General features: G+C 52.6%; 1 protein-coding gene across 2 annotated transcripts in view; it reads left to right on the forward strand.

The window, feature by feature from the left end:
* The window catches only part of KAZN (kazrin, periplakin interacting protein), a 199,700-nt gene that overhangs the window by 6,733 nt on the left and 172,064 nt on the right, over nt 1-20,903 (forward strand). The window contains exon 1 of one of the 2 annotated variants that reach the window (XM_011966785.1): nt 10,435-10,687. The exons of the other annotated variant lie outside the window; for it this stretch is intronic. The gene's annotated coding sequence lies outside the window, so the exon portion shown is untranslated. Of the gene's footprint in view, nt 1-10,434; nt 10,688-20,903 lie in introns of those variants that run through there. 2 annotated transcript variants of the gene reach the window in all.

Consider the following 20,903-nt stretch of genomic DNA (forward strand, 5'->3'; position numbering starts at 1 on the left):
AAGAGAAAAGAAGAAAAGCAAATTCTCCGTCCACTCCAGACCTACAGAGTCAGAAACTGGGGGTGGGCCCAGTCTGGATCTTAACAAGCCCCGCAAGGCGATGCTGATGGACCTATAGTCTGAAAGCAGCCACTGGGCAAGGCAGCTCTAGAAGGCTTTTTCCACTTCTATTTTCCCTCCTTGCCTCCCTCTCCCCTCTCCCTTCCCCTTCTCCCTGTACCCTGGCCTGTTCCCTGCCCAGCTACCAAGGGCTGCTTGGCCCTTCTATGCCTAGGGGCTACTGGATGTGTCACTAGATGGTCTGTCTGCCTTTCACAAGGGCCTTCAGAGATCCTGGCCTTACCCAGGGGACCCCCTCATGGTGATGTTGGTGGGACAAGTGGAGCAGCAGCCTACAGCACCCCCGCCCCATCTTCTCTCCCATATCCCAGATGGTGGCCGCCTGCTCCCCCAGTGCCAGAATTTTAGAAGAACAGAAGGCCAGATGGGCCCATTTCCCTGGAGCCCCCGAGACCCTCTGCCCTTGGGGATGCCTGGACGACGTCCGCCCATCCCACAGCTGTGCTCAGCAGACAGCGCTTTTCCATGTCACGTCTCCCCAGTGTATGGAAAGGCAGGGGAGGTGACGGGCAGAACATCAGCCCTGACTTTGCAGCTTACCTGCTGTGGGACCTTGTACAGTTCACTCACCCTCTGGACCTGTGTCCCTGTTTGGTGAAGTGAAATCATAGTGTCAGCCTGGCCTAGCTCACAGATCTGTGGTTGCTTTAGGAGAGCCCATGGATTTGGAAGCGCTTCACTCACTCTGAGGCACCTTAGAGATGCCATTGGTACCATCAGGTGCAGTTGGTACCATCGGTTGGTAGCTATAGGATGCTGGTGAAGACAGACCTGTACCTGGGGCGACCAAATTGTCCTGTGTTTCTCAGGACTTTCTTGGTTCTAGCACTGAACATCCCGCACCATGGGATATGCCTCGGTCTCAGGCAAACCAGGCTGGTTGATCACAGGTGCCCTGCTCCACTGTGCCAGCTACACTCGGCTGCTTTTGCCATATAGAAAGGGATCCCTCCACCTTCCCAGCGGCTAAGGCCTCACCTACCTGCCCTGCCCCCTTTTAGATTCCTTGATCACTTTGATCCTTCCTCATCACATAAGTACTTACCAGGCCCCAACTGCGCGCCTGGCACTGACAGCTGAGCAGGACGAACCCTGCTCTCATGGCACTTATATTCTGAAAGAGGGTTTTTTTCCTGCCTAAAAATCCTAACTGAAACCAGAAAGATACCCTCTCTTGCCCTCTCCCCAGATGCGACAAGTCCCCTTGTTCATCCACGCGGCAGGCATCCAGCACCTGCTCTGTTCTCAGTTTTGTGTGAGGCTCCGCAAATGTGACCATCCCCCTTCTGTCTCCAGTGGAGGAGCTCAGGGCCTCTCTGTCCCATGAACCACCCTGGCTCATTCCTACCCTTTGCCTTGCTGGTTCTTGCCTCTGTTATCTTCCCACCCTGAACTAAGTCCACATCCCGCCCCATCCTGGGCCCCCAACCTTTCTGTGAGCCTTTCTTGCTCATTGCAGCCCCTCTGGGTGTAATTCTTGCAGTGCCATCTGCAAGTGTCACCCAGAGCACAGCATGGCAGCGAGTCACGCTGCAGAAGGTGAAGTTGGCTCCTCAGCAAGCATGTTCCTGTGCCCCTTGCTAGGTGTTATGGGACCAGAGGAGAGCCTTCATCATAAACCCTGCTGGTTAATTACTTGCAGGTTTCCTTAGAGCACCTACTTTGGGTCAAATCCTTTTCTAGCTCCCTGTGGAGGAGCTCAATTTTCTCTTTTATGAGTTGTTTGTACTTTCCTGTCTTTCCCTTCCCCCTCTGTCTTGAAGGACTAGCGAATCAGTTGCCACCTCTTGGGTTCTGTCCACAGTCTCCTGGCCATAAATAATCACGTCCCCTCCGCCTCTCTCCCTACCATCCTTCTTTGATCACACAATTCCCAGGTCAGCTTGTAGGAGGACCCCTGGATCTATCAGCCTCCTGAGTATGGGGCTTGGGTGGGGTTGACTGAACACCCCCTCCTTCCCACCCCAGTGTGCCTGCTCCTTCAAGGGGCTGCATAAGCGCTTGCTGTCATGTCCCCTTCGCCACTTTCCTGGCACATCCCTGATAGAGCTGAGCACACTGAGGTCAGCACCAGCAGCTGGTGCTTTGGGTGCTCCAGACGGCATCTGGCTCCTCTCAACCTTCCCAGTGGGAGTCTGATTTTCCAGCCTGTGCCTAGAGCATGGCCATCTCCCTGGAAGGCGCTGATTGCTCCCCTTTGGAGGTGACTTGAATCCATACCCAGCAGGCAGGCGATGCTACCTTCTCACAGCGTGCGCGGCCCAGGAAGGTAGGAATTTAGCAAAAGGGCACCTTTGCCTTACTCCGTGCTTGGTGGTGTGTAGGGCATTTTAGCCTTGTGTAGGACAGGCTCCCCTCACTGAGCTAGGACAGGTACGCAGACATAGGGCTCTGAGTGTGAGGACGTTGGGGTCATAGAGCCCAGCTGCCTGGGTGCAAATTGTTCCAACAGTGGGGACCCTGAGCAAGTTCCTTAACCCCTCTGAGCCTCAATATCTTCATCTGTAAATTGGGGTGCTAGCTCTATTTAGTAGGGGTTTTATGGAGATTAAGATCATTTGTATTAGTTCAAAATGGGCCAGATGCGATGGCTCACGCCTGTAATCCCAACACTTTGGGAAGCCAAGGCAGGTGGATCACCTGAGGTCAGGAGTTCGAGACCAGCCTGGCCAACATGGCGAACCCCCATCTCTACCAAAAATATAAAACTTAGCCAGGTGTGGTGGCAGGCACCTGTAATCCTAGCTACTCAGGAGGCTGAGGCCGGAGAATCACTGGAACCTGGAAGACAGAGGTTGCAGTGAGCCGAGATCGCACCATTGCACTCCAGCCTGGGCAACAAGAATGAAACTCCATCTCAAAAAAAAAAAAAGGGGGGGGGCGGTGCTGGAGTGATATAAGACTCACCAGAGAGATGGCCAAGTCAGACAAGTCCAGAGTCCAATACTCAATAGGATGTCAAGCACTGGGGCAGGATTTGGACTTCCTGGGGAGAAATTTTTGGAATTAGCATCTGTCTGGGCTTTGCTCTCCCACTCAGAAGGGGACATCTGGTGACATTTGGTCAGAATCTCATGTATTATGAGAAGACCACACTGGAGATTCTTGGGCAAACTGCTTAATCTCTTTGAGCCTCAGTTTCCACCTCTTGTAAAATGAGAATGATGGCACCCCTCCTACAGGAGGAACTTGCCAAGTAGAGCTGCTGCTTTATCAATAAACCATCTTAAATACTGTGTGCAAGACAATGGATGGCAGATAATGATGTTTATTTATTTATTCATTTTTTTCTTTGTTTTTGTTTTTGTTTTTTGAGATGGAGTCTCACTCTGTTGCCCAGGCTGGAGAGCAATGGCGTGACCTTGGCTCACTGCAACCACCACCTCCTGGGTTCAGGCAATTCTCCTGCCTCAGCCTCCTGAGTAGCTGGGATTACAGGTGTCCACCACCACACCAGGCTAATTTTTATACTTTTAGTAGAGACAGGGTTTCACCATGGGGCCAGGCTGGTCTCGAACACCTGACCTCAGGTGATCTGCCAGCCTCAGCCTCCCAGAGTGCTGGGATTACAGGCGTGAGCCACCGTGCCTGGCCTATTCGTTCATCTTAGACACACGGTCTTGCTCTTGTCACCCAGGCTGGAGTGCCGTGGCAGGATCATTGCTCGCTTCAGCCTCAAACTCCTGGGCTCAAGTCATCCTCCCACCTCAGCCTCCTGAGTAGCTAGGACTACAGGCACACACCACCATGCCTGGCTAATTTAAAAAAAATTTTGTTTGTAGAGACAGGGTCTCACTGTGTTGCCCAGGCTGGTCTCAAATTTCTGGTCTCAAGTGATCCTCCCACCTCAGCCTACCAAAGCCCTGGGATTACAGGTGTGAGCCTCTCACCTGGCCGGTGATGTTTAGTAAGCATGTGGTCTGCATCGGCAGTGGGAGGTGCCTCTGCATGGGGAGGTGCCTCTGCATAGATGTGGAGTGCGTGTACCTGAGGGTGTGCATTCTCCGGCACTCTCCTCTGCCTGTTGGGATATTGAGAGTCGTGACAGTGACTGAGCTTTGAGCTTTGTTGTCCACGACACAGGCTCAGGGTCCAGGCAGTGTGCTGAGCAGTGATAACAGGAGGTCCTTGCCAGGCTGGACAGAGACCCTGAGCTCCTCCGCTGGAGGCGGAAGGGAGACTGTCACATGAACCCAAGTCACAGGGGGCCTGGGTTGACCTAGGGAAGTCCTAGGGCTCAGCCTCAGGAGTGCCAGGTTCCAAAGGCAGTGGCGGAGCCTTCACCCAGCTGGATCATCCCTCAGGGAGGGGTCTGCCTCCCTCTGTACCCCGGAAGCATTTAAATGCCTGGGAGGCAGGCATTGATCGGTCCCTGCCTGACCAGTGGTTTGGCAGACCATGGATCAGGTGACCATCTTGGTTCAGTCAGCTGCCTCTGTAAGAGTGGGCGGGGTACTCAGTATAGAGAGCTGCATCCTTCCAGGGCCTGTGGGAAAGTAGCTGTGGTGGGGGGAATTTAGGGCAAGGAAGACAGATTGACTCATAAAGTCCAGTGCAGTTGTTCCTCTTGAGTTTGAATACCTTCGGGGATTGGCAACTCACTTCCTCTCCAGGCAGCCCCTCCAATTTTTGATTCGTTTTAAGCATTCACTCACTTTTATATTGAGCCAAAAATTGATCTCACAGTAGCATCCACCCATTGGCCTGCACCCTACATTTGAGGATCTTACACACTGAGTCTGTTTCCTTGACATGATAACCCCTCTGTTGTAAGAAGACAGCCACCGTGGCACGGGGGCCAGCTTCGTTTCTCCAGACATTTTTCCTCCTAGCCAGGGCAGAGTAGATGGGTTGGGTAGTTGCGAGCACAGGGCGTCTTGCCGTGATCCTCCTAGCTTAGCCAACCTTAGATCTCTCGTCCCCCACTGGGAGCCCTTTGTGAGGGTGGAGGAAGAGCCGCTGGAGCCTGTACCTTCTCTTGCACGTCCTAAGGAAGAATGTTCCCCAGGCTGAGCTGTGTGTTCCTGGCTCTCTTGATGTTTGTTTCAGAGGACATGGCAGAAGCTCAAAGACATCAGGCAGCCCCCCTGGAAGCAGGCAGGGAGAGGGCCAGGTGGAAATGACTGCGGAGCGCTATCAGGGTGGATGGAGCTAGCCCAGTAGCCTGGGCCAGGCCAGGCAGGCGGAAATGGCCAGACAGATGTCATTCTCCTTTTCTTTTTCTTTTTTTTCCTTAGAGATGCAGTCTTGCCCTGTCGCCCAGGCTGGAGTGCAGTGGTGCAGTCTTGGCTCACTGTAACCTCTGCCTCCCGGGTTCAGGTGATTCGGCTGCCTCAGCTTCCCAAGTAACTAGGACTACAGGCAAGCGCCACCACACCCAGCTGAATTTTTGTATCTTTTAGTAGAGATGGGGTTTCACTGTATGTTGGCCAGGCTGGTCTCAAACTCCTGACCTCAGGTGATCTCCCTGTCTCGGCCTCCCAAAGTCTGGGATTACAGGCATGAGCCACCACACCTGGCATTATTCCCCTTTTCTGTAGCCCGCCCTGCATCCCCCATGCCATCAGGTCAGAAGGAACCCAAAGGCATGCAGTGGCAAGTTTACATATTCCTTTTGGGGTCCATGAGTAGCGTCCACGGCCAAATAAACAGTACTCACCTCTTGGCAAGAGGGTCCTGAGAACATGGGCACTCAGCCGAGAGATTACAAAAAAGAGGAGGGCTAAGGTGGAACAATACATTAACTGTCGACCATTGGAAAAAGGAGATTGAATTTCTCTGCCTGGGAATTTTTAACCTGAATCAGCAGCCTACCTTCTAGGCCAGGGCAGCCTGAGTTGGTAGGTTGGATGGGGGTGTGGGGTGGGGAGGTTCTGATTTTTTTTACCCCGCTTCCCCAAAATTAGCTTTCTGCAGGTGTTCCTGCAGAGAAGATGCTAATTTAGAAGACATATAGCTTTCTCCAGAGATTGGGAGCAGGGAAGATTTCCTGGGTACTGGAGTTATCCTGAGTTAATTTTCATGAACGCTGAAAGCTGACAACGCTTTGGTTCTGCCCATGCTCTTTGCTGAAATCCATGTTCTCTGCTCGCCAAAGAAGGAGCAGAGAGCTGCTGTCCTCTTGTCTGGCTTCCTGGGCTTGGGCTTCGTTGTCTCGGGCATCAGGACTAGAGAATAACTAGAACCCTGCATTGGCGTTTTGTTGGATTTCTGGGATATCTGCAGCTATAGGCTGTCTACCGCTGGAGGTGGGGTGACCTCATGGCTTAGTTGGTGGTCAGCCTGCAATTCCAGAGAGACGTGGCAACGAGCCCACAATACAGGGCTTGTTCATGTCCCAAGTCGTGTTACAATGCAAACACCTGCTCCTGATTAGGACTTTTATTTCTTCAATTGGTTTATTTTCTGCTGCTTCACCCAAGCGTGGAGGCAGTGTTGAAGCATCACAAGCCGCGGTGTTTATGTGGTTTGTTTTGTTTTACACTTCCCACCCCTGCCAGTCCTGTACGCCCAGGGTGCACATATTTGTCCCTTCTCCTCCTCAAGCAGCCACGAGTGATCGTGGTATTATTGCAGATGTGTCACGAAAGAGGTCCCCAGACGTTCCAGGGATATATATGGTTTGAGGTTTGTGGAGTGGGAAGAGGAAAAAGGAAAGATCTAGTAGAAGCTCAGCTCAAGAGAGTAGGGCAGGAGAAGGCCAACTTAGAGAATAAAACACGTAGATGAAAGAAACGCTTCCGACCTGCTCCAAACGTTAACACTCAGTGTTTCTGCACACCCTTCTGTTCTTTATTCAAGCTGCGCACTTTGATTCTGCAGCAGCCGAACCTAGAACCCGCTCTTCTCTAGTCAATATCATTTTCTCGTGGGAGATGAGGGGTAGAGGGTGGCTTCAAGGAAAAACATGTTTTGGTATGAAAGCGCCTCTGGCCAGGAGAGTGTGGTCCTAAGCGGATGTTCGGCTTGGTGAAAGGATGCTTTTGCCTCTGGGCTTGTGCCTTGGGCTGGCTTTAGCTCAACAGGCACTTCTTGGGCTTAGAGCACAGGTCAGGGCTGCACCAGCTGTTGCAGCTTATAGAATACCTGGCTCCTGCCAGGAGGGTGCTCCAGGAAGACCCGGAAGGATGCTTCTCTGTACAAGACATTTCCTTGTCTGGGTTAGCAGGGCCTCTAAGAAAGGCAGGCCTGGAGCTGGTCACCACTGGTGAAAATTCGGCATCGCCCTTCTGTCTTCCTGCTTGTTGTGTTCTTGTGTTCTGTTGAACTGGATGTGAGCTGCGTGTGTGTGTGTGTGTGTGTGTGTGTGTGTTGTGGGGGAGGAGAGCCTTGGGTTGTTTTTTTTTTTTTTTTTTTTTTTACATGCATTAAACTAGAGGATCGAGTTATATGCCATTTCTTAGAGAAAGATAGGAACCGCTGGGATTACAGGTGTTTTTCTTCCCACTTTTTTTGGCTACATTTTTCTTTTGATTTTTCCTTGGGTTTTTTTTTTTTTTTTTTTTTTGATTTACATTTTTCGAATAGTTTTCTCCTCTGCTCTCCCTAGAGGCGGCATGCAGAGTGGAAACAGCGTTTGACCTTTGTGAATTGTGAGCGGAGCTAGCCAGACAGACGGGGAAACATTTGGTGGGAAGTCAGAGGCCACTCAGAGCAAGACTTAAAGTTCCATTTCTACCTTTTTCAGTCCAGAAACCAGAGAAAGCCAGAGGGGGCAGCGGCAGAATAGTGCCCAAGTCTCCAGATTAGGATTGCACGATGACTTCCTCAGCAGTCACCCCCCAGCTCCTGGAGAGCCTACTCCGGGGACCTCTCAGCAAAGAATGTTCTACCTGAGGATGTACATCAGAGATTCCAGAAGTCTCTGGAGACCCAGGACAGTGCTTCCGGGCAAGGGCTGGTCTCACAACAAGAAGGCAGTGTGGCTCTTGAGGGAGGAGCAAGAGGGAAAATAATAACCACAATGTATATAGTACTTGCTGTGTGCTCAGCACCGTTCTTTTACGTATAGACCCTCGATTAATCCTTACAACAATCTCGTAAGAGAGCTACCCTTACTCCCATTTTACAGATGAGAGAACTGAGGCACAGAGAGGTGAGGTGACCTGCTCAAGATCACTTGGTTAGTAAGTGGCTGGGATGCCTTGCTTGGAGATGTGTTTCTAGCTGCTTAGATGGCACCGCCTCTCAGGCGAGGTGCTCAGTGAGTGTTAAAACCGAAAGTTGGGCCGGGCACGGTGGCTCACGCCTATAATCCCAGCACTTTGGGAGGCCAAGGAGGGTGGATCACCTGAGGTCAGGAGTTTGAGACCAGCCTGACCAACATGGTAAAACCCTGTCTCTACTAAAAATACAAACAAATTAGCCAGATGTGGTGGCGCACGCCTGTAGTCCCAGCTACTTGGGAGACTGAGGCAGGAGAATCACTTGAACCCGGGAGGTGGAGGTTGCAGTGAGCCGAGATCTCACTACTGCACTCCAGCCTGGGCGACAGAGTGAGACTCTCTCAAAAAACACAAAAACGAAAAAACATACACTGGATATGCAGCTTCGACATCAGGGTCAAGCTTTCCTGTGGGGGAAGAAGTTCTGTCTTCAGACATAAAGGTGACTCAGGGACTTGAGTTTGTCTGCCTCTTCCCGCTCCCAGCTCCCCCTCCTAAAAAAAAACCTCACATTTTTCTGTGCCTTAATTATACATTTGGTTCACCGACTAAACTGCTGAAACTCTCTAAGTGAAGTAAGCGTGTTTTTCCAATCAGCTGTGTTCATTTCTGGTCCTGAAGGTTGTGGCCTGATGCCGGGGAGACAGTTGTAGGGGTGCCCTTGGTCTCCTACTTGGTTTCAGAAGCCATGCCTGCCGAGGCCCCTGGAGATGGGATGGACCATTCTGGAATTGCAGGTCTCTCTCGCCTTCAAATAGGCAGGGACCCGAGGGGGACAGGAATGGACCGCCCCAGAGAGGCAGTCTGCAGTGTGGACTGCCTGGTGTCTGTGAATGGGAGATGGGCCAGGGGCAGGAGTTAAGTGGGGAACTGGGCTTGGGCCCCCCATACCCCAGTGTGACCTGGCTGAGTCATGGTGCTGTTCCTGGGGCCTTGGGGTTGGCTGGCCTTTATTTAGGACAATAAAACCCACCATTGTAATCTTCCCGGGCAGTTGGGCTGATAACAGAGAAGTGAGCACTTGGAAGGAGGGAAAAGCGCTTTATTCAGCACTTTTTCCATATCAGCAGTATCAGCCCGCAGCAAGACCTTCTGCAGATGGAGGCACCATCCTGTTCCGGGCAGGGCAGGAGGTCTCTTGCCCGCCTGCCAGCTGACCTGCATCCTGGGCTTCCTTCCGAGTTACAGTCATTGGATTTTGGGGTTGCAGTGGCCCTGCCACACGTTCAGAACAGCATCCCGGGACGAAGTACCGCAGGGGACAGCACCAGGCTGCACGGGGGCTCGTGGCCCACAGCTCCCTAGCTTTTTGCTCTTGGTCAGGCTCCTTATCCCTTTTGCCTTAGTTTCCCCATCTGTCAAGTAGGCTGAAACTACCCCTGAGGTCTCTGGGACGTTGTAGGGGATGTGTGCCCAGCACCAGGAGCGCCCCTGCAGGCCTCGCAGCTGCAGGTGGTGGAAGTCCAGTGCTGGAGGCTGAGTTGGGTCTCCTGTGAGCTAGTCCCCCATGGCCGGGTCCTGATCTTTCTCAGCCCAAGGTAATTTTTCAATTAACTCAATTGGCTGGAAACCGGGGCGCCCTGGAGTGTGGGAAAACGTCCCGGGCCGGAAGGGCCCTCCCCTCTGCCCCCACTCATTTGGGGCTTGGCTCCCAGAGGGAGGATCCAATTTCACATCAGGACACCAGGATGTGATCCCCGTGCCCCTCTGAAAAATCCCAGATGGCGCCTTCTGGAAGCCCTAGCGGCCTCTGCACTGGCGGCCAGTCTGTCTTCCCTCCCTGCCCCCTCCCCCACCCCGGCTGGCTCCCCCTCCCCGGTGGGGAGAGCCTCGAACGCTGCTCGTTAGTGACTTTATTGCTAAACAATTTAGCAAGGCAGCCCTGCCAGTTTTCATAAGTGAAACATTGAAAGTATGCAAAGCATATTTTATTTCTTCCTGGAGCAGCTGCTCAGTCAGGCTGGCGAGTAATCGGGAGTGAGTTATATGGATTTGTGAGCTGCCCTGCAGTACTTTCAAGCCCCGCAGCCTCGAGAGCCTCCCACCAAGGGGCAAGTGTCCGCTCTGGCCCAGAAGACTTGGGCAGCCTGAGCCCAAGACATGCTCTCCTTTCCTGTCGCCTGCATGGAGTCAGGCATGCTCTGCGATGGCATCAGCAGCTGTCTGCCAGTGTTGACGGAGGGCCCATGGGTGCCAGGCCCCTTCCTGGGGCTTTTTATCTGTCCTCAGGCATTGGCACAGCAGCCCTGGGAAATGGATACTGTGTCATCTTCATTCTCCACACAAGGGCAGGGAAGTGACCTGCACGGTCAAACAGCTACCCAAGGACATTGCCAGAATTTGAACCAGGCCATCCAGTTCCAGAACCACTGCTCTTCACTGTCACTGTGGCTACTTTACAGGTGAGGAAGTAGAGGGACGTAGAGGTGATGTGATTGCCGGAAACGCCCACTAGGTGTGTCCCTTCAGAAGCTGCACTGGAGACAGTGAGTCCCCCAGGTTTGCCATTTGCTCAGACCCCAGACCCCACTCTGGACTTGGTTTAAATACTCCTTTTTTTTTTTTTTTTTTTTGAGGCAGAGTCTCACTCTGTTGCCCAGGCTAGAGTGCAGTGGCACAATCTCAGCTCACTGCAACCTCCGCCTCCCGGGTTCATGCCATTCTCCTGCCTCCGCCTCCCGAGTCGCTGGGACTACGGGCGCCCGCCACCACGCCCGGCTAATTTTTTGTATTTTTAGTAGTGACGGGTTTCACCGTGTTAGCCAGGATGGTCTCGATCTGGTGTAAATTCTTTAGAAAGCACGCGTCTGTTCACTATGGAGATCTGAAGATGTGGGAACTGAAGGCTCACCACCCTTGTGTGATGGCGACATCTAGGAGAGCCTTCAGCGGAGCCCCCGTCCACCTATGTCGCCTCTCAGTGTAATTATTTACATCTGCAGGGGCCGCCAGCATGCTTTACTCATTTTGCTGCATTTAACCCCTAAGTTGAAATCTGACACTGGCTTAGCATGTTCATGCCCAAGCGTGTTTCCAGTTTGGTGTCCAGCTCATGGTGTAGCCAGTGGCCGCGCGGTTGAGGTTGTGGATTCCAGACACTTTCCTCTAGGCTTTGGTTTGGTTATCTATAACATGGGAGTAGAAATGTCTGTTCTTTCCCCTGGTCTTCTCAGAAAGTTAGCTGTCCCACCCGGAGCTAGACACGGGAGAACCTGCTCTGTGACGTGTGGGGCGGGCAGCTGCCATCTTTCTGTGGGTTCTGGGAATGGGTGGAGAAGGAAACTGAGATGCAGGGTTTTGTGCTGCTGAGTCACACTCAGGGTGGGAAAGAAAGCCGGGCTGGGCTCTGCCTGCCGTTGTAAGGCCGTGCTCAGGTTGCTTCCTCCCGATCTGCAGTGAGATTTGGGCTCCCTGTGTGGATGGCGTCATGAGGTGGTGGGTGTAACTAATGCGTGGCCTTCCGTATTTTTCCTCTTGGGGTGTTGGTAATTTTTTTTTTTTCCTCGAGGGTGGGGAAGAGGGAGGATGGATGAGGATGGATGGAAAAAAGCCCTGCACAGTGAGGATGTGGAGGGAAGCAGGCAGTGCTACTCGGGGCTTGCTGTCCCTCCCCTGGGTACCTCCCTTCAGGAGCCTGGCCTTGGGGAGGGGAGGAGATTGTTGCAAGAGCCAAGACTGGGGGACCTGGCCATTTTTTTTCATCTGAAGCTCAAAGACCCAGAGTTCCAAGAAAGGCCCAGTTTCAACTGTGTGCCTACCTGTGAGACTATTTGTCCTGGCATTTAGTTTGCGAAGCAGGCACAGCATGGGGCTTAGGGCTGGGAGCCTATCCAGTGGTTAGGAACATGAGCTTTGCAATTAGACCAGCTGGGGTTGGGATCCAGCTGTGCCACCTGGACAAGCTCCGTGACCTTGAACAAACCAGCCCCCCTGTTCAAGCCTCCATTACTGCCCCTGCAAAACACAGAGAATGCTAGCACTTCTCCCATGGGGTTGGTGAGAGACTCTGATGAGCTGAGGCTCAGTGCCAGGCACATAGTGAACACCCAAACGGGAGGTGGCACCCGCAGGTGAACCCCAGTGGCTGTGGGTTGGTGCAAAGACCTGTCCAGATGGGGGAAAAGGAGAAAGACTGATATGGGCAGGAAAAGCCTGGAAATGGCTTTGAGGCAGAACTTGGAAGGTTTGTGCCATGCAGTGTTTCAATCCAGGACTGGTCACTGGGATCAAAGAGAAGCTAGAATTGAATTCTAAACAGTGATAAGTGCTCACTGCTTGGAAGAACTAAGTTCCCTTGTCCATTTTTGCTCATCTAGTTTCTGAAGAAAGAATAAGGTAGCCTTCAAATTTGTAAGGACGCTAGGTGCCCAGAAAACTGTCTCTGACAAAAACAGTGTATCAGGATTCTTTTTCAAGTACAAGGGATTAAAAAGTGCAACTCAAACTGGCTTAAATGAAAAAGGGAATAACTGGCTTATGTAACTGAAAAGGTCAGGGATAGGTGCTGGCTGCAGGTGTGGTGTGATCCAGGACTCAGGTATTCGGGTATTATCTGAATCCTGTCCTAGTCTCATTGACTTCTCCCCTCCCAGTGTCAAGACAGCTGCCAGCAACTCCAGGCTCCATAGTCACAGCCTGAGCCCATTGGTAAAGAGAGAGTCTGGATCCTGGTCGAGAGATTTACCTCTGATTGGACTGACTTGGGTCATATGCCTTCTCCTGAGCCAGTCACAGTGGTCAGGCTGATTCAGTGATCTCATTAGCCAGACTGGGTCATATTTTCATCCCTGAACCACAGGTGTTGACAGTGGGGTCTCCCCAAAGGGAAATGGAGGTGCCATGCTGAAAAGAAGAGTCATAAAATGTCAGCCAGACAGAAACGTCTGCTGCCCAGTCCAGGAGGGGATAATAGAGAAATTTGGAAAGAAAAGGCTGGATGAGGTGGCCTCTCAGAGGAAGCGGTAGCATGGAGGCTCAGCTTGATGGCTGTGCTAGGAGTCTTCCTTGTACCAACAGGATGGCCCAGGAAGCCCCGTCCCAAGTCAGCCCACCTGACTTGTGATGAACTGGCTACAACTTGCAGCTTCTAATCCTCAGTGGAAAATGTGCTCATTAGGCCAGGCACGGTGGCTCATGCCTATAATCCCAGCACTTTGGGAGGCCAAGGCGAGCAGATCACTTGAGGCCATGAGTTTGAAACCAGCCTGGCCAACATAGCGAAATGCTGTTTCTGCAAAAAATACAAACATTAGCAGGGCGTTGTAGCGCATGCCTGTAATCCCAGCTACTCGGGAGGCTGAGTCAGGAGAATTGCTTGAACCCAGGAGGTGGAGGTTGCAGTGAGCCAAGATCATGCCACTGCACTCCAGCCTGGGCAACAGAGTGAGAGTCTGACTAAAAAAATAATAATAATAATAAGTAACTTGTCTGTGGTTTTACATTAAGCAACTGAATTGGGATTAAAGGGAAAAAAATCCTTTATTAAAACAGCGGTTAATAAATACTAACTTAAAAAACAAAGAAAGAAAATGTACTTATTGAGGGCTGGGGGAGGCAGCTGGCCAGGCCGTGAGCAGAGGCCAGCACTTCCCCATCCCTCCTGCCCAAGCAAATTCCCAAGTAGGGAGGAGCAGACTCTTCACAGTCACCAAGGAGGCCTGGCCATGGGCTTTGGGATTGAGTCGTCCTTCCTGCCACCACCAGTCGGGGACCCAGCCACCCTGGTGGCAGGCAGGTGCCTGCCTCTCCCACCGCAACCCAGATGGTGTTTTTGGAGATTTACATTCCTCCGGGTGCCAGAAGCACCTGCCAAGTGATTTTTGCAGTCTCTGCCATGAAGGTGTTAACCCAGACTTCCGGCAGACCCCGGGGGGCTGCATCCTGCAGTGCCAATCCTCAGGTTGAGTGGGGCTGGAGGTCTGTGATTCCTTGACTTCCCCAGGACATCTCTGCTTCGGAGCCTGTGACTATCACCCTTCCAGGGCAGCGACATGGTGGCTGTCCAGCCTGTGTTTGGTGAGGGGTGGATGAAGGCAGGCAGGAGAGGACCGGGTTTCTGGGGTGTGGAGCTGGGTGGGCCCGGCCCCCCATGGGAACTCTGAGCAGCAAGATGGTAGAAGAGGATTCGCGTGGCACTCGGGGCCCCCGAGGAGGGTCTGGCTAAAGGTGTGTTTACGGGCCAGCGGCTTCACCGGAAGAGCCTCTGCAGGGAAGACGGTTTCAACACCACCTAACGGAAAAAACAATTACTGTGCAATATGAGAAAAGGACAAAGGCTGTATTACCTGAGTCCCTGCACCCTCCACACCCACCTGTAGTAAGAGTTACCAAGCGGCTCTCCGGGCGGGGGAGCGCCTTGGAAGAAACCCTGTGGGGGAGTAGGTGGGTGTTATTTGAGAGTCTTCTCCTATTTGGGGATGGCTGGACTGCTTCCCGTCACCCCCTGCTGAGTGTCAGGATCATATGACACAGGCCCGGAGGACATGGAGATCTCCACCAAGCTGTGGCAGGGCTGCCACAGAGCCCAGCAGACCTGGGCTTGATCCCGTGTCCTGCCAATGTCTGTAAGCTTCAGGTGGGGACCACCGCAGCCCTGCATGGCTCCCACTTTTACCTGCCTGCCACCAGGGACTGGGGACTGAGGGACGGATGGGAGGGTCCATCTGGCAAATGGGGACAGAGGTGGTTCAAGAAGATGGCGCCGCTTCCAGCTCCCCATGCAGGGACCAGGCAGGAGAGGGGAGGCCAGGGTGGGCCTGAGAGGGTCAGCCCCATGGAAGGAGTGATGCCAAGGCTAGGCTCACCTCGCCCTGGAAGGCTCAGGGTGACCAACAGAAGCGTGTTCCTGGGGCTGGCATTTTCCAGCCTACAGCCACCAGACTTCTCACTCCACAGACAAACCTTAGGACGCTGCGAGCTGAGTTTCCTTATGGCAGCTCTGGTCATATACAGAGCTTGGAGGAGGCTTTGGAGGAGTCTGCAATAGAGAGCCGGTGTGGCTGCTGCACCGGCCCTGGGCTGGGCTAATCCAGGACTCCCAAACCCACTCAGACGCTGGGCCAGCTGAGCAAAGAGGCTGAGGTTCTGTGACCTCAGGCCTCCCCATCCAGGGAAAGGATGCAAATGGGGGTAACTCTCCAGGGAAGGTTTCAGGGCTATCTGCCCAGCTGCAGGCCCAGAAAGGAAAGGTGCACACGGCTTTTGTCCACCTGCACGGTGTCTTGAGTCTGGCAGCCGTACCCACAGGAGAAGGGGAATAGATCAGTGGTTACAAGGAACAGCAAACTTCCTATGTTTAACTGCATGTTCTCTCTGTGACTCAGTTTCTTTTGTAAAATGGGGACGTCCCCTAGGGTCCTTAAGGGGACTGAGAATTCATGTACATGAAGATTTCCATCAATCTCAACACATGTGAAGGGCTCAGAAAGCGTGACTCTGATCACCTGGGCAAAGGCGACAAGCACATTCAAGCTCAGAGCAAAGATGCGTTTCTTTCCTGCCACGTGCTACGCCCGCAGAACTGCAGAACAGAGGAGGTCCCTAGTCCCCTGGCGAAGACCCCCGCCTGCTCTGCCCTGGGCGGTGAGCTCTGCCGGCCTCCTCGTCTCTGATTCTTCCTTTCAGGACTCCCCTCCTCTGCTGGGTACCTGCTTTGTTGGATGCATTAATACATTCGTCCCGTCACTGCTTAGCCTTGGGGGCCTGGGAGTCCCTGTCTCTTAAGATGACTTTGCCCATGAGAGTCACTGTGTCTCTTTTTTTTTTAATTTTTGTTTATTTACTTATTCATTCATTCATTCATTCATCCATTCATTTATTTATTTATTTTAGACAAAGTCTCTTTCTCCCAGGCTGGATCACAATGGCACAATCTCGGCTCACTGCAACTGCCACTTCCCAGGTTCAAGCAATTTTCCTGCCTCAGCCTTCCAAGTAGCTGGGATTACAGGTGGCTGCCACCACGCCCGGCTAATTTTTTGTATTTTTGGTAGAAACGGGGTTTGGCTATGTTGACCAGGCTGGCCTCGAACTCATGACCTCAGGCGATCCATCCCCCTCGGCTTCCCAAAGTGCTAGGATTAAGTCATGAGTCACCATGCCCATTCATGTCTCTGTCTTAAAACTAACCCTCCAAGGGCAATATGATTCCTTATTTTTAGGACAGGCATCATCCCAGTGTACTAAAATCACATTTGGACCTGATTTGGCCCCAACTCAATAATAGCAAGAGTGGTGGCCAAGGGGGCACTCACAACCTACTAGGTGCTGCTGGACCAGTGCATGGCAGGGCGGCACAGAGCCCAGCAGACCTGGGATTGATCCCGTGGCCTGCCAATGGCTGTGGGCCTCAGGTGGGGACCACCGCAGCCCTGCATGGGGTCATGAGATGGGGGCTGTCATCCAGCACCTGGCATCCACCTACTCAGGGGTGGCAGCAGCCATGGTCTCTGCAAGGCTTCATGGAGACAGTGGCAGGTCAATACAGAGCGCTTGTCACTTGGAAGTGACCTCCATTTGGCTGTGGTGGGTGTGGGACCATTCTCTAGGCATCCAATTTCTTTCCCACAGAGTGTGTGTGTGTGTGTGTGTGTGTGTGTGTGTGGGTGTGTGTGTGGCTCAAGCAAACACCCTGGTGTTTCCTGGACACACAGACCCCTCGTTGTTCACAAATCCACCAAGATGGATGGGGTTTAGACCAGGATACCGCTTTCACGGGGGCCTGCTGGAGAATAGGGGGTTGGTTGGTTGTGTATCTGGATTTATTTTGTGGGGAGGGCTACAAAAATGAGTTTTTAATGGAAAATCTGAAATATGCTACTGCTAAATTTAGATTTTTTTTCTTGGGGTATAATTCACATACAGTAAAATGCTTGGCTCTTAAGTGTACAGTTTGTGTTCAGTGAATTTGCATGGCTGTTGATCAGGGCGTCCACCCCTGATGGTCAGCTGGGGACGGTCCCTCCAAGCCTGGACTCCACTCAGAGCCCCCCAAGCTCTCTGCCTCCCTCATTCTCTAGACTTGATGACTCAGCCTCCAGCACATTCATCTCTGCTGTTTCATCCCCCCTTCCTGGGCTGGGGAAACCCGAAGGTCAGGGTTCTGCAGTTAGTGAGGCCAAAGTCTTCTTCCGGAACATCAAGGAGGTTTACCCTTTTCCGACACGATCGTGATGAGCTACATTTGACCCTCATGTAGAACCTTCCGGAGAGTTTCCACTGAGATGATTGCTTTGTTTAATGTTTACCACAGGCCTGAGAGACTGGCCTTGGCTCCATTTTCAGATAAGACATCAGGTTGCTTGTCCACAGGTCAAATAGCTGGGAAGTGGGGGAGCCAAGACTGAGCCCCAGCGAGCTGACCCCAAACCTGTGTGCCCGCCTCAGCACTGCACTGCGTGCCTCCCAAGAACACGGCATGGAGCACGGTGTTGGGTGTCGAGTGTGGGCAGAACAGTCCCTGCCCTCGTGGAATGGACAGGCTGGCTCCATGGCCATACCCTTCTCCAGGGTCTGTGCGGGGAGTGTCCCTAGTGGAGGGCCAGGACCGCCATGCACTGAGTGGCTGACTCACTCATACCCTGCTGAGGGGCATGCCTGCCTTCACTGGCATCCGCCAAGCCTGGTTGCCGCCTGGGCCCTACTGGCTCAGGAAGCCCTTGTGTCACCCACAGACCTTGCTCCTCTCCTTTTGGAAGGTGATAGCGTGGCAGTTGAGGCTGGAAGTGCTGGAACCAGACCATCTGTGTCCAAACCCTGGCTCTGCTCTTCACCCTGTGTGACCTTGGCCAAGCCATTTAACTCCTCTGTGCCTCAACTTCCCCATCTAGAAACTGTGGATGATGATAGTAGGATCTGCTTCATGGAGTTACTGTGAGAATTAAACTAGTTAAGCAGGTAAAATACAGCAAAGCTTAGGGCATATAGTATGTGCTCAAGAAGTGTTAAGAAAGATGTAATTGTTATTATAATAAATAATACTCAAATATTATTGTTACTTAGACCTTTGGCTTGGGGAGGCTGAGTTTACAAACCTACAATTCACCCAGAGTCTTAGCCGTCCGAGAGGTTGCCTTCTGTTTTAGGTGGCTGCTGTAGCTCTAGCCATTCAGTCCACTTTCCAGAAGTGGAGAAGGTGGAGAAAGGTGGAGAAAGAGGTAAAGCCCTATTTTTGTAAGGGTCGGTCCTCTTAAGGGACTTTTTTTCTGCACCTCACTGGCCAGAAGTGTGTCACATGGACAACCCTAGCTGAAAGGGAAGCTGGAAAACAGCATTTTTAAAAAGTGGGACTCATTGCTTTTGCAGACTAAAGGAGATGGGCTGCAGAAGGGCAAGGGTCTGCCCCAGCTCCCTTTGCCACCTGGTATGGACCTTTCCTCTGAGTGGGTACCCCACACCCCGTTTCCCTTGGGGAGGAGGCCCCGGGGACCTGCGGCATGGCCTGCCTGCTGGTATCCTCGTTCCCCCCGAGGGTAGCACCATTGGTAACAGTTGGCTCCCTGGGGCAGGAGGGCTACCGTTTCCCAGACAATGTTTACTTCCTGCTACTATGGCCAAGAGAATTCTGCTAAGTCTATGGGTTTTGGGCCCCTCTACTCAGGGGCCTGAGGGCACTGCGGTTCCCCAGCGTCAGCAGAAAGGTACCCAATCAATCTTTGGGGGTTTTTGTCCTTGGGCAAAGGCCAGGAAAGTTTTCTCCAGAAAGGATGACTCCTTCCTCAGTAGCTGTCTTGCCTTTGGCAAATGGCTTTCTCCTGTCATTGGGTCACCAGCCCGAGCTGCTCCAGATGCTTAACAAATACCATCTTCATCTCACACCCTCTAGCCCAGCGCCAATAGGAGAGCTCCGTGCAGTCATGGCAGCGGTCTGGATCTGCACTGTCCCTTACCTTAGCTCCCAGCCACGTGGGTGCACTTGAAATGTGGCTAGAGAAACTGAGTTTTTCATTTTAATTAATTTGTACGTAAGATAGTCACCTGTGGCCAGGCACGGTGGCTCACACCTGTCATCCCAGCACTTTGGGAGGACAAGGCAGGCGGATCACGAGGTCAGGAGCTTGAGACCATCCTGGCTAACACGGTGAAACCCCGTCTCTACTAAAAATACAAAAAATTAGCCAGGCATGGTGGCGGGCGCCTGTAGTCCCAGCTACTCGGGAGGCTGAGGCAGGAGAATGGCGTGAACCTGAGAGGCGGAGCTTGCAACAAGCTGAGATCGCACCACTGCACTCCAGCCTGTGAGAGACAGTGACTGGCCCAAGGTCACACAGCAACGTAATAGTTCCTCTGAGGAAGAAACGCAAGTCTTCCAATGGCAGCTTCTTTATTGTTTCTTCAGAAATGTGGTTGGTCCCGTCTGCAGAGGGGAAGATGCGTTGTGGACACAGTGCTCAGTGTGCCAGGCACATGTAAGCACTTTACACGTGTCTTATTTATTCCCATCTCCCCTGTTTTACAGGTGAGGCCACCGAGGCCCAGGGAGGAGAATGCCTCGTGGTGGCCCCAGAACTGGTAAATTGAGAGGCTGTGCTCTTGGCGCTTAGGCTGAGATTGCAGTCCCAGGGCCGTCTCCACTCCTGGAAGAGTCTGAGGGATGCGAGACCTGGGCCTCCACACCCAGCTGGGGCAGGTGCAGTTAGCAAGCTCCGATAAGCCTCTCTCTTTCCGTGGAGTTGTTTTTCCAGCCTGGTCTCCTAAGACTTGGCTCCTGCAGGTGCCGCACCTGGTGACCCGCCCTCGAGGCTCCCATCAGCTTATTCACAGCCTGACTGGAGGGGTGGGGCTTAGGCGTCAGATACACCTGTTAAGAAGCGCGCGGGAAAAAAATCTGCCTTTGCCACTGTTAGCCAAAGAGAAAGGCACATGGCACCCAGCTCCATCTCACTCTCTGCTCTCATCTGAGTGCAGGGTGCAGAGAAGACCCTGGTAGATGCCCTTCCTGTGCCTGCCCCGCCTCCCTCCTGTGCAGTGCTCAGGCAAAGCCCGTTCCCCTGGTTGTCCCATTTCATGGTGTCAAAATCCCCACGAGATGGGAGTAGCACTGCTGCAATAAAACACAAGACGCCCAGTTAAATTTAAATTTCAGATACGTGATGAATCAATGTTTCATATAGGGATGTTCCATGCAGTAGTTGGGACATACACTGAAAATGATTTGTTGTTTATCTGAAATTCAAATCTAACTGTGCGTCTAGGGGTGTTTGTTTGGCATTACTTTGTTTTGTTTTGCTTACTCTGGCAACCCTAAGTGGGTGGCATCTGTGCAGCATACATGACAGCTGAGACCCAGAGAAGTGACATGAGGCTTGTACAAAGTCAAGACGAGGCCCTGGCCAGGCCTAGGTTTGAAGCCAAATGTCTTGGAATCCTTTGCCTTCTTCCTGGACAACAGTAAACAATCTTGGCGGCTTCCTCGGGTGGTTGGAGGAGACCCAGAAGTCACTGAAAAAAAAAAAAAAAAGACCCAGCACGGTGGCTCACACCTGTAATCCCAGCACTTTGGGAGGCCAAAGCAGGTGGATCACCTGAGGTCAGGAGTTCGAGACCAGCCTGGCCAACATGGTAAAACCCCGTCTCTACTAAAAATACAAAAAATTACCCGGGCACGGTGGTGGGCCTGTA

This window comes from Mandrillus leucophaeus, unplaced genomic scaffold, assembly GCF_000951045.1.
Source record: "Mandrillus leucophaeus isolate KB7577 unplaced genomic scaffold, Mleu.le_1.0 Scaffold773, whole genome shotgun sequence".
Lineage (NCBI taxonomy): Eukaryota > Metazoa > Chordata > Mammalia > Primates > Cercopithecidae > Mandrillus > Mandrillus leucophaeus.